At 42.9% G+C, this 18,807-nt stretch overlaps 1 long non-coding RNA gene across 1 annotated transcript; it reads left to right on the forward strand.

Annotated features, from left to right (window-relative positions):
* Positions 1 to 12,580: 12,580 nt before the first annotated feature.
* Positions 12,581 to 14,438, forward strand: LOC137312932 (uncharacterized). The gene is made up of 2 exons (XR_010960910.1): positions 12,581 to 12,802; positions 14,144 to 14,438. It is a non-coding gene; the product is annotated as an uncharacterized lncRNA (long non-coding RNA).
* The last annotated feature ends 4,369 nt before the right edge of the window (positions 14,439 to 18,807 follow it).

Below are 18,807 nucleotides of genomic sequence, written 5' to 3' on the forward strand. Positions count from 1 at the left end.
CCAAATGCATCAGTCGCTACCTGATGGGAATGGCAGTGGCCGATCTCCTGGTCGTTATCACTGATCCGATATTGAGATGGATCGGTCAGATTTATCTCCCACGGTGATTCTTGGACATTACTCCCGTGTGTAGTTTTATTATCTTCTTGCGTTATGCAACCGCTGTTGTTTCAGTCTGGCTCACAGTCGCTTTCACCTTTGATCGATTTGTGGCCATTTGTTGCGAGGAGCTGAAAACTAAATATTGCACCGAGAAAACAGCGACTGTGGTTCTGGGAACAGTGAGTGTGCTGGGCTGTTTGGAGAGTCTCCCCTGGTACTGTACACTTAAACCTTACTATATCATTGATAATGTTCCCTATTTTTGTGTGATAACACGGAGCTTCCGTACATCCCCCGCATGGTCCGCATTTGACTTGCTTCACCTTATATTAACCCCGTGTGTCCCGTTCTGTCTGATTTTGCTGCTCAATGTTCTGACGGTCAGACGTATTTCAGTGGCCAGTCGAGCCCGCAGTGGACTCCGGGGCCACAGCAATGGGGAGAATCACAAGGATGCAGAGATGGAGAACCGAAAGAAATCCATCATTATACTCTTCAGCATATCGGGCAGTTTTATATTGTTATGGGTAACACAGGTTATATTTTACATTTTTGCGCGAATTATAAACATTCAGTCTTATAACTCTGCCACTGACCCTGTTTATATCGCAGAACACACAGCAAAGATGCTGCAGCTTTTCAGTTCCTGCACAAACACGTGTATTTATGTCCTGACCCAGACTAAATTCAGAGAGGAGCTGAAGAACGCGGTGAAATATCCATTCCATCTAATTGTCACATTAGTGAGATCATAGAAGGAGCTGATGGGTTTCAAGCATTGGAACCAATTCCCATTTTATAATCCACCCCAACACTTCTCAGGGGACGGAAAGTGCATTTTATATCAGCAGCACAGAGCCATGACATGATCTTAAATCGGATTCTGAGATTATATTTTATTGAGGCGGGGCTTGCTTTACAAACAACACTTGAATGGTTGGTCAAAATGGCCGCACTAAAGATCTCAGCTGGACTTCAACGAAATGGCTGCCCCGCAAAATTGGCAAACCTGGCAATCAAAATAGCTCCCTTGGGCCTGATCAGAATGGATGCCGTCCACATAAATGGAGAGAGAGAGAGAGGGACAGAAAGACAGGCAGAAGAAAAGACAGGGATAGAGAGAGGCGGACATACAGATCGAGGGAGAGAGAGGTCGAGAAAGATGGTCAGACAGAGGGAGAGAGAGAGAAAGAGACAGCGAGAGAGACACAGGCAGAGGGCGAGAGGGAGAGAGACAGAAAGATAGTTGGAGATAGAGATCAAGGCAAAGAGGGACCACATCAATGAAGTCCCTCCTCCTTTGTACCATTTCAGTAAATATCCTCTGCACCATCTCCAGGGCTTTGACATCCTTCCTGAAGTGCAGTGCCCAGAATTGGACGCAATACTCCAGCTGACACGTAATCACTGATTTACAACGGTTCAGCATATATTCCTTGCTTTTATGCATTATGACTCCATTTGTCAAGGCAATGAACCGGTATGCTTTTTGTCACACTTATTAATCTGTCCTGCCACGTTCAAAGATTTGTGCACTTAAACCCGCAGTCCATTCTATTCCTGCATATCATTTAAAATTGTGCCATTTAGTTTATGTTGCACCTCCTCACCCTTTCATCCAAACTGCATCACTTCACAATTCCCTGCCCATTACACCCGTCTGTCTATGTCTTGCTGAGATCTGCTACTATACTGTAACTACATTGTGTAGAACTATCCCTGTAAGATTTGCAATGCTGCTTCCGGAGAGCGAGTGTGTGTCTGTGGTGTGTGTGCGTGTGTGTGTGTTTGTGCATGTGTTTGTGTGTGTGAGAGAGAGAACATAGAAAGAGAGGGAGGTGTGGAAAGGAGGAGGTACAGTTGCACAGGAAGATACAAATGAAGGCAGACAGAAATGGAGATTGAAAGAATGGCAGACTCAAAGTCAGAAACAGATATAGAGTTAAAGACAGAAAGAGATCAGGGGAGAGAAAGATAGAAATGAAACGGTAGGAAAAGGAAAATAATAAGACAGTGATTGAGGAGGAGAAAAGAAAAGATGAAGAAAAAAACACATGAGAGGCGATTAGAAAGACATGAAGACGGATAGAGATATAGTCAGAGAAATAAACAGAGATAGTCAAACAAAAGACAGAAAAGGAAAAGAAAGTAGGAAAGAAACAGGGAGAAGGCAAGAAATGGGCCAAAGGTAAGAAGTGATATGGACAGGGACAAAAATAAAAATCGGAAGTAGGACACGGATGGAGAATACAAGGACAATAGAAACGTAATGATAAAAAGACACCGAAAATGAAGACAGGTGCACATAAAGGGGTGGGAGTGTGTGTGAGGGAGACATATAGAAATAAAGAGGGGCAGAGACACGGTTGGGCAGAGATGGAGAGAAATAAATAGAGAGTTATTCAGACAGAAGAGAAAAATAAAGGGAGAAAGAAAGCAGGTAAATCAACATATGTCGAAAGAGAGAGAGAGGGAGAGAGAGAGAGAGAGAGAGTGCAAACATGGATGGAACGAGAGAGAGAGACACTGACGAAGAATTATAAAGTGACAGCAGCAGGGTGGTTAATAGACAGAAGAAGTCAAACCAAATCAATTACAGACTGAGGGATAGGCAGAGCACGAGAGTTTCAGACATAATAAGACGGTAAGAGGAAGAGAAAAAGAGGAATGGGAAGCAAGAAGAACAGAAAACAGGAGAGAGGAGGAGAAATACAAAGATTAAAGCCGAGATAGAAAGACATGGAAGAAAATACAGAAACAAATGCAAAGGAAAGAGTGAGAAACAAACAGATTGAAACAAAGACATGTGAAAATGGGAGCGGGAAGAAACAAATAGAGAGAAAGAAAATGTCAAAGTAGATACACAGGGAGAAATAAAGAGTGAGATAGACAGGGGCAAATAGAAAGGGACAGGAGGAAGCGGAGACAGAGGTGAAAGAGTAAATGACAGATGAAGTCAGAGAGAGAGAGACAACGAGCGAGAGGGACAGGGAGGCGGTCGTAATAAAAAGACATAGGAGGCAGAGAGAGAAGACAGGCAGCGTCGTACAGACACAGAGAGAGGCAACCATCAGTATTTTCACTTTCGTTCTGGGATTAATCTAAGATCGACATTTGATTTCCAAACGGTTATGCATTTTGGGAATTCAGAATGTATCGTTTTATTATTGTTGAAGCGATTCTCAATCAGGCATAAACCCAAGATGATGTTAACATTCGAATGTCAATTTTCCCAATGTATTAATAATAAATTATTGTTTTCTCTGAAAGCCGTTGTTTGTGCCTGAAGCTCTTTACGGAAAAAAGCCCATTAAATTAAAAATAAAAAAAAAACACGTGGAGATAAAAAATCATTGCCCCAAATTAAAGTGTAAAATCACATTGCAGCTTTTTGCTCCTCCCTCGTTTTGGTGGAGAATGAGTCATCCCAATTTTTCACATCATAATGTTTTTGATTCTTAACAAGAAATCTTAATTTTGATATCCTGAGATATCTTATTTTGTAATTAAGGATCAGGAGATGGAGAATACAATTTTCAGGCATTCTGTGATTTTTAGAAAAGCAATCGAACTGATTTGACTTCAAATGGCAGCTAAGACACTGCTAATTGAAGCTGAAAGTAAAGCTTTAATGTACAGATATGGCGACTTTAAAGAGGAATTTGAGACTTGGAAAGACTCTTTCCACAAATTGACAACAGAAGCGAAACATGGGCCCAACTCCAACGTAGAATATGTTGAGGCTCCAGTAGAAATTTTGACTAACAAAAAAAAGGCTCTGGTCGAAGGAATTGCTAAATGGGGAGCGCTTTGAGATTTTATGAAGCGGTTATTAATATCCCAGAGAATAGACCACGAATCGTTACCAGATGAAAAGGAGAAATTGGAAAAGGGAAATTGCTGGTTTAACAGTAGAAGTGTTTTCTCCACTACCATAGCAACACCTGCTGATCAGAGTAATAATGAATCTTTAACGTTCACTGTATTAAGAGTATTGGGACCTGTCTAGGAGATATAGACAAATCAAGAACACATTAGGTTCCAAATGAAAAGTTACATGAATCCAGGACAAAGGGCGAGAAACATTTGTCCGAGTGCTGCAAGTTGAATAATTAAATACAATAGTTAGAAATACGGTTATGCTCTGAATCATTTATGGGGCAAACAGTCCGTATTTCAGAAGCAGAGAATAGTGACTCAGAGAAAAAAAGCATTTGTTCTTCTGGAAGCCATAGTGATAGATCTCTGCCCATATCTCCTTCTCGTTTCCGGGATCAGAAAAGAAATAAGCGTACAGAATAAGTTGTGGTAATCCATGGGGTTAAGCATAGGAAGAGTGTAAGCACATTAACAGTAATGAATAAAATAATGGCACTAATAAGTGACAAGTCCGAGAGGACCAGATGATGGCCATCCCCGGGACTGAAAGGAAGTAATTGAGAATATTGCAGATGCCTTAACTGTGATCTTGCAAAGTTCTCTCCATTCAGGAACCGTTCCTTTAGATTGGAAAATTGCACATTGCACTCCGCTGTTTAAGAAAGGTGAGCGAGGGAAACCTGGGAATGATAGACCAGTTAGCCTAACATCTGTTGTCAGGAAATGACTAGAGTCTCTAATTAAGGATGGAGCTACTAAATATCTTTAAAATTTCCAGCTGATCCGAGAGAGACAGCAGAGATTTGTAAAGGATAGGTCATGCCTGACGAACCTGATTGAATTTTTGAAATTGTGACTAAAGTGTTGAACAGGGGAATGTCGATGGATGTTGTTTATATAGTCTTCGAGAAGGCATTCGATAAAGTCCCTCATAAGAGACTGTTGGCTAAAGTTAAAGCCCATGGAATTGAGGGCAAATTATTGACCCTGTTAGGGAATTGGCTGAGCGGCAGGAGACAGCGAGTAGGGATAACGGATAGTTTATCAAATTCGCAGGATGTGAGGAGTGGTTTCCCGCGGGGACCTTTGTTGGGACCTCAACTGCTCACTGTATTTATTAACGAATTAGATGACGGGATAGAGAGCCACATATCCAAGTTTGCTGATGACACAAAGCATTGTAAGCAACGTAAATGGAAGTATAAAGTAATAAAGATATTAGTAGATTAAATGATTGGGCAAAACAGTTGCAAATGGGTTTCAATGTAGGCAAACGTCAGGTCATCCACTTTGGAACGAAACAGGATAGATCAGAATATTTTATAAATGATAAAAAGCTCGAAACAGTGGAGGTACAAATATACTTCGGGATCCTTGTACATCGATCATTAAAATGTCATGGTCAGGTACAGAAAATAATCGAATAGGCGAATGAAATGTTGGCCTTTATATCTAGAGGACCAGAATACAAGGGGGTAGAAGTTATACTGCAGCTATACAAAGGCTTGGTTCGACCACACCTGGAGTTCTGTCTTCAGTCCTGGACACTGCACCTTAGGATGGATATATTGACGTTGGATGAAGTGCAGTGTAGATTTAAAAAATGATAGCTGGACTACAAGGGTTACATTTCGAGGAGAGATTACACAAACTAGAGTTGTATTCCCTGGAATTTAAAAGATTAAGTGGTGATTTGATCGTAGATTTCAAGACATCATGGGGAACTGATAGGTTAGATAGAGAGAACCTATTTCTGATGGTTGTTGAGTCTGGGAATAGGGGACACAGCCTAAAAATAGAGAAAGAACTTTCAGGAGTGAAGTTCAGAAGCATTTCTACTCGCAAAGGGTGATAGAAGTTTGGAACTCTCTTCCACAAACTGCAGTTGATGCGATCTCTATTGTTCATTTTAAATCTGAGATTGGTCGATTTTTGTGAACCAAAGGAATTAAGGGATATTGGGCTAACGGGGCTATTTGGATTTCGGTCACAGATCAGCCACGATCTCATTTAATGGCCATGATGTGGAGATGCCTGTGATGGACTGGGGTTGACAATTCTAAACAATTTTGCAACAACAAGTTATAGTCCAACAATTTTATTTGAAATTCACAAGCTTTCGGAGGCTTCCTCCTTCCTCAGGAATGTTGTGGAAATGAAATCCTCGAATCCTTCGCATTTATAAATCACAGAACAATACCTGGTGATGACAGACAGTCTTTCCAACTGCCCGTTGCCAAGGCAATCACAGTGTGAAGACAGAGAGGTGTTACATACAAGGCCACCAAATATACAAACAACCAAAAAAAAAACAGAGAGAGAGGCTGAAACATAGAGACATCCAGAAGGAAGAGAAAGACAGCAAATGTCCCGTTACATTAAAAACAGATAACATTTGTTCGCTGGTGGGGATACGTGTAGCGTGACATGAACCCAAGATCCCGGTTGAGGCCGTCCTCATGGGTGCGGAACTGGGCTATCAATTTCTGCTCGACGATTTTGCGTTGTCGTGTGCCTCGAAGGCCGCCTTGGAGTATGCTTACCCGAAGGTCGGTTGCTGAATGTCCTTGACTGCTGAAGTGTTCCCCGACTTTGAATGGCGGAAGAGGCTCGAAGGTCTAATTGGCCCACTTCTGTCCCTATGTTTCTATTGGCACTTCAACCAACTACACCACGCATCGAACTGACGCTCTCACAATCTCGTTGAGCTGCAGTCTTTACAGGTCTCTCTGGTTGTGTTTATCTGTGATTCTCCACCTGTTGTTTCTGAATGAATGAATTCGTCAGTTTGTGTTTCTTTGTTAGTGAGCGGGAGAATTTTCGAAATGTTTTGAAGATTTCCCAGTAAATCATTCACACAGAGTTCTCCCGAACTTTGTACGAGTGCATTAATGTGAGGATCACATACATCGTTCCCCAAACTCGTCCGCTAAAGTTTTAAAGGCGACTGTGTTTATTGTGAGGCGGTTCGATTTATCCAGACACACATCTGGTATAAAGGTAACGGTGCCCCCGACGTGATTTTAACGTGCAGCCTCCAGATCTGAATGTGCTACCTTATTGCCTCGAGGTCGTTGATGGTCAGTTCTCCCTTCCTGGCTATGGAGATATTTGAGGCACCGTTTCATAAATACTAGCTTTGTGATATATAAAGACTTTCAAATCTCCACCAGCTCCTGCAGGGTGTGATCCAGCCTTGGGAAGTAGAATTCCTTCTCAGCGCCCATATCGTGCTCGTTTCAGCCGCCTTCTGTAGTGAATAGGAATAAAAGAATGCAATGGAGAAAATAACGAGACTAAAGACACACAAATCTCCATGTGGTTTCCAACCCAGGGTATTAAAAGAAACAGACGAGCGCATTGTAGATGCTTTAATCATGAACTTCTACATCTCTCTTGATTCAGGAAGTTTCGTCTTGGATTGGAAAATTGCCAATGTCACTCCATTATTTAGGAATGGTGAGAGAGATAAACTAGGAAATTATAGTCTATTTGTCTACCACCTGTTATGGGGAAGTTAATTGAATCTGTTAGTAGAGACAGATTGACTGAACATTTGGACGAACATGAACTGATCAGAGACAGTAAGCATGACGTTTTAAAGGGTATGTCATGTTTAACGAATCTAGTTGAATCGTTTGAGTATATAACCAACGTGGTAAATAAGGGAGTGTCTGTTGATGTTATTTATATCGCATTCCAGAAGGCATTCGTTAGAGTTCCTCAAAAGAGACTGTTAACAAAAATGAGAGTGCATGTAATTGGAAGGAAACTATTGACAGGGATAGCGAATTGGTTAAGGTGTACATGATATAGAGTAAGGATAATGAGTGTGCTTCAATTGGCAGGATGTGACTAGAGGTGGCACCCACAGATTTGAGAGGGGGCCACAGCTTTTCACTATATTTATAAATAACTTAGATGAAGGAATGGAGAGCTAGACATCCAAGTTTGCTGACGATGCCAAATCAGGTGGTACAGTAAATAGTGTAGATAGGAGCAGAAATCTGCAAAAGGATATTGGTAGATAATTACGTGGAAAAAACTGTTTTGGATGGAGTTCAACGTGGAGAAGTATGAGGTCATCCACTTCGGAACTAAGATTGATAGATCGGAATATTTTCTAAATGACGAGAAGCTAGGTACTGTGGATGAGCAGAGGGAATTGGGGGTCCGAGTACAGAAATCATTAAAACCTGGAGGACAGGTACAAAAGATAATAAAAAAGACTAATGGAATGTTGGCCTCTTTCTCAAGGGGTTAAAAGATAAAGGGGTGTAAGTGATGTTAAAGTTATATAAAACTCTGGATAGACCACATCTCGAGTACTGTGTTCAGTTCTGGACACCGCAAATCAGGATGGACATACTGACCTTCGAAGGGGTGCAGAGCAGTTTCACCAAAATATTACTGGGGCTAATAGGGTTAAATTTTGAGGACAGAATCCACATACGATGCTTGCATTCCCTTAAATATTGTGGTGTTTAAGATGATTAAAGGAGTTGATCGTGTAGACAGAGAGAAAATATTTCCTCTGGTGGGAGAGTCAAGAACAAGGGGGCATAACCTTTAAATTAGAGCCAGGCATTTCAGGGTTCATGTCAAGAAATTGTTCTTCACACAGAGAGGACTAGAAATCTGAAAAACTCTGCCCCAAAAAGCTATTGAGGCTGGGCCAATTGAACATTTCAAGACTGAGATTGAGAGATTTTTGTTAGGCAAGCGTACGAAGGGTTCGGGAACCAAGGTTGTAGATTGAGTTAAGACACAGGCCAGCCATGATCCAATAAAATGATGGAACAGGCTCGAGGGGCTGAATCACCTCCTTCCGCTCCTACGTTGCTGTAAACATTAGAGTTAGGGTTTGCGTTAGGGTGACCCTAACCCATTCACACACACCCATTCTTCAATATAAACCTCACACTCATTCATACCCATACTTCATTTATAAACGTCATACTCAAATGTATACTCCGATATTTTATAAAGCAAAAGCACAGTCATATCCACATACCCAGTTTAAAACTTCCCCAGGTCCTGTTTGGAGCTCTCACGAAAGTCTGCACACTGAACGGTTCACTGTTTTCCAGACGCTGTCCGCATTGCTTTGTTTTGGATTTGCTGCCTTCCGCTGACGGCAGGCGATTAATTCGAGCGCGATATCGCCCCTAGCGGCGAATGTTTCTTCTGACGGATGTCTCCGTCTCCAGGAGCTGGACGGGATTGGAAAGCTCTTGTGTCGCACGAAGTGCCTGAAGAGCCCATAGAAACTTGAACGTCATCAGTGCGCTGCCTGCAGCCTGAGGTTCAATAATAGCGTGTCTGGCATCAACTGAAAGGCGCTGTGTTCGAAATAGGTTGGGGGTCACAGTTTGTTTTTGGAGGAAACTGAACAGAAATCATTCAAGATGGCAGATTTTCTTTGCTGCATCATAATAAACAATATCTTGCTATAAATTTGTCTCATTAGTTCCCCAGTGTCAGAAGGAGAATTCTCTGATCTCCTCATTTATTTCGTATAAGAAACAAACACAAACAGACGTCTTAAATCAGAATCAACTCACACATTGACGCAGATCAACAGAGCGAGAGACACTGGCAGTATCGGGAAACCTGCGGGAAATAGGCAAGAGAAGCGATGAGGATACTCCTCAAACCAACGTTCTCTGCTCTGCGGTAGCTCATCGATCTCAGTGATTTGGCGCCGTGGTTTAGCTGGTCAAAGCCCTTGTTTAATAAATAGGACATCCTGGATTCGCTTTATCGCGGGGCCTTTTTATTACCTCAGTGATATTGACTCATTGGGAATTTAAGGAAAAAATATCCAAGGGCGCGATTTGTATTAGTTCGGGAGCCAACAAGGTAAAGATTCTGGAATTACTGTGTGTAAGCGCCCCTTCATTGTACAACAGGCATCTCATAGAATGTGTCCAGAACACATTTCACCGATACTGCTCTGAAGGGCTGATTTTACAAACTTCTTTCCTTACAACCAGCAACCCATCTCCTACTCAAGGGTGCGAAGCGAAACTGGTTTCAAAGCCGTTTTCGATGTTCAGCTTTTATCCGCAACGTGCAATTGGTAGAAACTCTTTTACAACACATCTTAGTATCAATGAGAATGTCAGGCACATGACGTTTGGCATGGAACCGCCTCTCACAATAAATACAAAGGATAATCGATTACAAAGTGAAAAAGCCAATCCAATCTCTCAGTCTCTCTCTCTAGGTCACGTTCTCTATGAGTGGACATAAACCAGCAGAAGATGACAGAACAGTTTAGTTTGTTTCATTTTCCTTCTGGTGAGTACAGTTGAAGAGAATGATCGCTGTGTTCTGCTGGACAAATAACCGGAATGAGCAGTGTATCTGGTTCCGACGGTACCCAGTGAACCATCCACGTGTATATCTGATATTTACACTGATAGCTTCCTCCCGCACTAATTACCGGAAGCTTTTGTGTCACGGTTCAACCACACTGATGAAGTCCAGAAACACAAAGAATGGTAAACGCCTCCTGATCATGTCAAATAGAGATGAAAGAAGTTTGCAGGTTTAGAGAATCATAGAATGATACGTTCTTACAGAACAGAACAAGGCCCTTCGTCCAGTCGGGCCCGTGCCGGTTCTTTGAAAGAACTGTCCAATTTAATCCCACTTCCCAGCTTTTTCCACATTGTCCTGCAAATTAGTCCTGTTCAAGTACATGTCCAATTGCCTTTTGAAAGGTCCTATCGAGCCTGATAGGAACTTTCAGGTAATGCGTTCCAGATCTTCATAACCCTCCGTGTGAAAAAATCTCTTCATTTCCCCTCTAGTTCGTTGGCCAATTATTTTACATCTATTACCTCTGGTTACCGACCCACTTGCCAAAGTGAACACTTTCTCCCTACTTGCTCTATCAAAACCCCTCATTATTTTGAATACCTCTATAGGTATCCCATAACATTCTCTGCTCTAATGAGAACAATCCTAGCTTCTCCAAGCTCTCCACATAACTGAAGTCCCTCATCGCTGGTATCATCCTGGAAAACCTCGACTGTGCCCTCTCCAAGACCTTGACATCCTTCCTAAAGAGTGGTGTCCAGAATTGCACGCAATACTCCAGCTGAGGCCTAACCGGTGTATAATAAATGTTTAGCAAAACTTTCTTGCATTCATACTCTATGCCTCCATTAATAAAGCCCAGGATCCCATATGTTTTTACAGCCTTCTCAACTTGTCTTGCCACCTTCAAAGATGTGTGCACATATACCCCCAGATCTTTCTGTTCCTGCTCGCCCTTTAAAATTGTACGATTTCATTTATATTGCCTCTCCTCATACTTCCAGCAAATGTATCACTGCACTTCTCTGCGTTAAATTACATCTGCCATGGGTCTAACCATGTCACTAGTCTCTCTGTGTCCCCCTGAAGACTGTTACTATTCGCCACATTGTTTACCACGTTTCTGAGTTTCGTGTCTGCTGAAAGCTTTAAATTATATACTGTTTACCTAAGTTCAGGTCATTAACACACACCAGTCCTAGATCATACTGTGTCACTGTCTGTTTAATCGTGGTGTCCTGTCGTTCCGGATCATTCTGTATCTGTTGAAAATGGGTCTGCCGTCAGTGCCGAATCATTCTGTGTCTATGTCTGTTTAAAATGGGTCTGCCGTCAATGCCGGATCATTCTGTGTCTATGTCTGTTTAAATGGGATGTGCACTCAATCCCGCATCATTCTGTGTCGATGTCTATTTAAAAGGAGTGTGCAGTCAATACCGGATCATTTTGTGTCGATGTCTTTTAAAAAGGTGCGTTCTCAGTCCCAGATCATTTTATGTTTGTATCCATTTGAAAGGGATGTGCAGTCAGTCCCGAATCATTCAGTGTCTGTTTAACGTTGGAAGAGCGATCAGGCTGGAAAATACTCTAGGGCACAGGGAGCAAGCAGGAGCGAGGGGTTCGATACAGGCTTCATGTGGGGAGAATACTGTAGTTGGAGTTGATGGGTTAAATGCTCTGTTCGCCTACCTGGCACATCCTGTCAGCGGAACTCACATGTTAAGCCTTTAAGTTGGGTCCAATTTCACAATCTTGTGATCTGAAAGATAAAGAACTGACAGCTTAGTCCACCTGTCAACTGATCAGCAGTCATACAGGACGGAAGCAACTTTTCCCAGGATATTTTCAGAGACCGGTCAGTCCCCGTGTGTGTGATGATAAAATGCAGCAAACTCTTTGCCAAAACTGATGAAATCGCTGCTCTCGGTCCTTGGAGTCCTGGTGTTGAATTAGTCCATCACTGCTTGAAGTGGGATCGGTGGAAGAGAGATCAATTTAAGTGGTATATTAAAGGGCACGAGGAGGGAACAGGAGAGAGGGGGCAGATTTAGAGCTCCTGTGGAAGCAATAGTGGGGGTGGAGTTCACCATTAAATGTCCTGCTTCTGTACCTGGCACAATCTGTCAGATGAGCTCATGTTTCAAACCCTGAAGTGGGGCCAAAAACACAAACTTGTGATCTGAAAGATAGAGAACTGCCAACTGAGGCAAGCTGCCAACTGATCCACCGTCACACAGAAGGGAAAATCCTTTTCCCAGGATATTTTCAGAGAGTCACTCCCCTTTTATGTGATTACAAATAAAGCAAACTCTCTAAGTCCAGATACAAAATTTGTGAACTCCAGCCGTCTGATCCTGACTCTGAGGTACTCAGCGGAAGATGGCGAAAGTTCTAATTTTGGTATTTGTATTCCAGGTGCTGACTCAGTCCATCACTGCTCGAATGCGGTTCGGTGGAGGTTTTGGAGGTGGCGGATCTGTTTCCTTTGCAAGAAGTAAGTTTCTTTGATCTCTCAACACCAATTTTTGTTTATACTATTTTATTCTCTGACTGAAGCTCACGGCTTGTTTGCTTAAATGAACATTATTGTAATATTGTGAGAATGAATGAAGAATTTAACCTGAACCAGTTCCACAGGAAAATCGTCCGATTGTTTAGTCGGTACCTGAGCGGGGAGTGGGAATGGTGGGTGTTGTGTGAGGATCCAAACAGACCAAGAATTAAAGCACAAATTACTGGCCAGTGCCGAGTTACCGGATCTCAGCCGGAGAATTGACCTGTTTGGGAAAGTCTGAAATTGGCTTCAGTACCCAGGTACTGTGGAGGGGGAAACTCACAGTTCCTGCTCCCGATCAGTGTTACCTGCTCTAAAATGTGAGTGTGCGGACGGGAGCTCCTTCAGTCCTTTTCCCCCACACTCGCTGCTCAGACCCACAGACAAAGAATAGTGAATTGGGATCGATACTGGAGGCGTCTGAGGAACCGATCCCCAGAGATGATTCAGATTTTCATAACATGAGGAGAGGGGATTGGATCAAAAGGGTTTCAAAATAGGTTTCTGAATTCTAATAATTCTGCAGCCTTCATAGAGATCAGGATATGAGAACACGGAATAAGTGGAGGAGTCAAGCGGTGAAACTATCAATTTTCAGGAGCCGGGTGTCAGTTCACCTCAGTTGGGAGTTGAGTGAACAAGTTAAGGGTTGATGTCCCACTCCGGTACATACAGCCCAGCACTGGGGGAGTGCAGCACTGTTGGAGGTGTCATCTTTTGAATGAATCGTTAAACGGAGACCTTGTTTACCTGTTCATGGGGCAGGAAACACTTGGTCGCATTATTTGAAGAGTTGGAAGTTCTCCTGGTTTCTTGGACCAACATCACTCTCTCAACTAACATCACCAGAAACTCCCCACACTGTCAAATCTCATTTGCTGTTTGTGGGACTTTGCTGTGAGCAATTTGGTTACAAAACAGTGTCGGTACTTCAGAAATAATCCTTTGTCTGTGAAATTCTTTGGGCCCTTCTGACAACGGGAAAGGCTCCATATAAATGTGAGATCATTCTTTTCTTTGTCTCTAGTCTCAGAAAGCGCGAACGGTGGGCTCCATTCTGTGGAAAAACTATTGGGCTGCCCTTGAGAACAAAGAGTGAGTCTCTACCGGTCGGGGAGGGGTCAGTGTGAGGTTTAATGAAGTACAAATGAGCTGAGGTTCATGTGTGGTCCAGAGTCAGTCTCAGTAACTCGGACAGACACAGCTTCATGTTTTCTCATTGTTCTCCCTCTCTCTATGTCCAGAACGGTCAATTAATTAACTCTTCATTTTGGATTTTAGATCAAGACGGCGGCTGCAGCTTGTTTGGAGCAATGTGTCGTCAGGGCTCCTGTAACGCAAACGAGGAGACTCTGCCGATATTCTGCCGCGATGGGTTACAATGTTGTGGACCGAACGAGTGAAAGATCCAGTGATGGATTCTCACCAGCCCGATCTCTCCAAGTTCTCACTGAATGAAACCTTCCTTCACGGGGAGCAGGCTCTATTTGATTGTGCAGATCCCACAACCCCTGACACTGTATTACTGCTGTCTGAATAATGAGCTGTACTCAGAAATAAATCTCACTGCATTGATCACAGCTTCATATCCGTGTCTTGATTCTCTTTAGGATCATTGTGTCCGAGGATGGGGTGTTCAGGGGTCTTATGAGGCTGCGGGAAGATGTGGGAATTGTAGGTAATGGGAAGAGGAGACCACAGCAGGGAATCTCTGAAAGTGCCTAATCACACATTCAGTAAGTTACTGAGATAAGACAGGTGTCCCAGAGTGTCAGCACTCTGACCGTTCAAGGTTCAAGATTGGAAGGAGACGCGCATTGCATCAGGCCCATCAGATTGTTTGATCGGACATTGAAGCGGGAGCTTTACTCTGAATCTGACCCGTGCTGTGCATGCCCTGGGAATGTTTGATGGGACAGTGTAGAGGGAGCTTTATTCTGTATCTAATCCGTGCTGTTCCTGCCCTGGGAGTATTTGATGGGGGCAGTGGTAAATGGAGTTTTAATCTCCTTCTAACCCTTGCTTTACCTGCCCTGGGAGAGTTTGATATGTCAATGCAGAGGGCGATTGACCAGAGACCCATGTATAGCTGGCAGTATAACTCGATGCTGCTGGATGAACCTGCTCTGACATCAGTAACTGTCTCAAAATCAATACTTATTGAGCAAAATTTTATGGGTTCAAAATCTGTGATTATAATCCAACAGCGCTCTCATTATAGAAGAGTAAAAATATAAGAAATATTTAACTGTGTGCGGAAGCAGGGATAAAATCTGTTCCACCTTCTGTCTCTCTCTCTCTCTGCCTCTGCCAAATCCCTCGGTCTCGTTTTATCTCACTCTTTCCCTCTTGGACTTATTTTATTTCTCTCTATGCTTTTCTTTCTCTGCCTCTGATTTCTCTGCCTCTGTTTATTTATCTCTGGCTCTGTCACTCCCTGCCTCGTTCTCCCTCTTTCATTCACCTTTACGGGGATTCTCTTTTTTTTCTCTCAATCCCTCACTCTCTCCCTCTCGCTTATTTCACTCTGCCTCGTCTCTCTTACACTTCCTGCCTTCCTCTCTTCTCCATCTCACGTTCCCTCTTCTTGCCTCGCTCTCATTCCCCCTCACTCCATCTGTATCGTCCCTCTTTCTTCTCTCTGCCTCATTGTTTCTCGCCACTTCTGTCGCTTTCCTGTCTCTCACTCCTCTTTCTCTCTCTGCCTCATTCCCTTCCTTTCCATCTTTGCTGCTATACCTTCGCCCCTCCTTTCTATCACTCTGCCTCATTCTCTCTCTCCTACCCTCTCCTATCTCTCTCTCCCTCTCTCGCTTATTTTCACCTGTCACTGTTTCCTATCTGTCTTTCACTTACTCACTTTCTCTCTCTCTCCGTGTCTTATTTCTCAGTTAAGATCCCTAATGCATCAGGACTATCCCAACACAAGCAATTTCACACTGATCCCAGCCTGTAGTCTGAACACATTGCATGAGCTGATCACATCTTCTGCACCCCGAGTTCGCAAATGAGCTGCTCAGGATGTGCAAGGCCCACCAGTGGCCTGGGGTCCTGCAAGATTTTGCCATTGCTCGAGAGGGAAGCCTGCTTTTGGTTCTAACTTCTGCTGCACCTCTGCCTCCACATCTCATCCAGCCTCGATTCCTGAACTAATTTTATTACCTTCCATCTTCAATTGACATATACACACTCTTCTTTATCCAGGATATATCGATGCCTCTGATTTGCTTCTCTCTAAATCTTCTGGACCTTGTTTTTCCTTATTTTTGACAGTCCGTCTCTGCAACTGAATCTGTTTGTGCATTTTCTAATTTTGATCAGAAATTTTTGAATAGCTGGCAAGCAATACCTGCTATTCTGCGAAGCGTATTTCCACAAACAGAGATGAATCAAGGGAGCCGGAATCAACCTTGTGAACCTTCGCTGCACCTCCTCTAAGACAAGTATGTCTTTCCTTAGGTAAGGAGAACAAAACTGTACATAGTACTCCAGGTGTGATCTCACCAGTGCCCTGTACAATTGCAGCAAGTCCTCCTTACTATTTTAACCCAACCCCCTTGCAATGAAGGCTAACATACCATTTGCCTTCCCAATTCAATGTCATACCTGCATGCTAACTTTCTATGATCCATCTACAAGGACACCCACATCCCTTTTAAATCCCTATATAAGCACACGAGGGAGAAATGAATCGAAGGGGATGCTGATAGGGTTAGATGAAGTAGTTTGGAGGAGAGAGAGGGCAGGAATTAAAGTTCAAAATTGGGTTAAGGCCAATTTTACTAAGCTGTGAAGTGATTTAGCAAAAGTGGAATCAAAACAGCTGCTTGAAGGTAAGTCCGTTTCGAGCATTCGGAGCCATTAAAAGGGGAGATTCAAGGGTTTCAGAGTAAACGTGTTGCCACAAAGATAAAGGATGGGACTGCCAAATCTGGAGCCTCCTGGATGACAAGAAGGATACAGGGAAAGATAAAGCAAAAAACGGAAGCTTATGTCAGACACCAAGAGCTCAATACTGCAGAAAGCCTTGACGGGTATAGAAAGTGAAATTAAATTAAATAGCTGAAATTAAAAAGGAAATTAGGAAAGAAAAGAAAAATACCGGCAACTAAAATTAAGGAAAACCTAAAAATGTTTTATAAATACTTCAAGAGCAAGAGGGCAACTTAGGAAAAATACGGCCTATTAGAGATCAAAAAGGTAACCTATGTGTGGAGGTGGAAAATGTGGGTATGTTTCTTAATGAATACTTGGCTTCTGTCTTCACAAAGGAGAGGAATGATGCAGGAATTGAAGTTAAGGAGGAGGAGTGTGAAATATTGGATGGGATAAACTTGGCGACATAGGAAATATTAAGGAGTTCTGCATTTCTGAAAGTAGATAAATCACTAGACCCGGATGAAATGTATGCCAGGCTGTTAAGAGAAACAAGGGAGGCAATAGCGGAGTTTCTGACCATCATTTTGCAATCCTCCCTGGCTACAGGTGTGTGCCAGAGGATTGGAGGACTGCTAACGTTCTACCATTTGTTTGAAAATGGAGAAAGAGATAGATAGAGTAATACATCCAGTCAGTCTCAGCTCGGTGGTGGGCAAATTATTGGAATCGATTCTGAGGGATAAAATGAACCGTCATTTAGAAAGGCACGGGTTAATCAAGGAGAGTCAGCATGGATTTGTTAAGGGAAGGTCGTGTCTGATTAACTTGATTGCATTTTTTGAGCAGGTAAGAAGGAGGGTCGATGAGGGTAAAGCGTTTGATCTCGTGTATATTGATTTAGCAAGGCTTTTGACAAGGTCCCACATGGCAGATTGGTCAAAAAGTACAAGCACATGTGATCCAAGGGAGAGTGATTGATTGGATCCAAAATTGGCTCAGTTGCAGGAAGTAAAGTGCAATGGTCGACGGGTGTTTTTGCGACTAGAAGGCTCAGTGCTCGGTTTGTTGCTTTTTGTGGTATATATTAATGGTTTGAACTTGAATTTGGAGGGCTTGAACAAGAATTTTGCAGGTGATAGAAAACTTGGCCGTGTCGTTGTCAGTGAGGAGGAAAGCTGTAGACGGCAGGAAGATATTAATGGACTCGTCAGGTGGGCAAAAAAAGTGGCAAATGGAATTCCATGCAGAGAAATTTGAGATAATGCATTTGGGAAAGGCAAAAAAGGCAATGGAATAAATAATAAATGGGAGGATATTGAGAGATGTAGAGGAAGTGAGGGACCTTGGAGTGCATATCCACAGATCCCGGAAGGGAGCAGGACAGGTAGATTAGATGGTTAAGAAGGCATATGGAATACATTCCTTCATTAGCCAAGGCATAGAATATAAGAGTAGGGAGGTTTTACTCGAACTGTATAAATCATTGGTTAGGCCGCAGCTTGAATACCGCGTACATTTCTGGTCACACATTACAGGAAAGATGTGATTGCACAAGAGAGGATACAGAGAAGATTTACAAGGATATTGCCAGGGCTGGAGAATTTTAGCTGTGAGAAAAGATTGGATAGGCTGGGGTTGTTTTCTTTGGAACAAAGGAGGCTGAGGGGAGTTTTAATTGAGGTATATAATATAATGATGGGACTAGATAGATTGGATAGACATTACCTATTTCTCTTAGCAGAGATGTCAGTGCCAGGGGACATAGATTTAAAGTAATTGGTAGAAGGATTATAGGGGAGTTGAGGACAAAAGATTGCACCTGGAGGGTGGTGGGGGTCTGGAACTCACTGCCTGAAAGGGTGGTGGAGGCAGAAACTCTCAACTCATTTAAAAAGCACTTGGATGAGCGCTTGAAGTGCCGTAACCTACAGGGCTATGGACCAAGTGCAGGAAAGTGGGATTAAGCTGGATAGCTCATTATCGGCCGGCACCGGCACAATGGGCCAAATGAACTCCTTCTGTGCTTTAACTTTGTATGATTCCATACCTTTATATTTGTGTTTGTG

This window comes from Heptranchias perlo, unplaced genomic scaffold, assembly GCF_035084215.1.
Source record: "Heptranchias perlo isolate sHepPer1 unplaced genomic scaffold, sHepPer1.hap1 HAP1_SCAFFOLD_44, whole genome shotgun sequence".
Taxonomy (NCBI): domain Eukaryota; kingdom Metazoa; phylum Chordata; class Chondrichthyes; order Hexanchiformes; family Hexanchidae; genus Heptranchias; species Heptranchias perlo.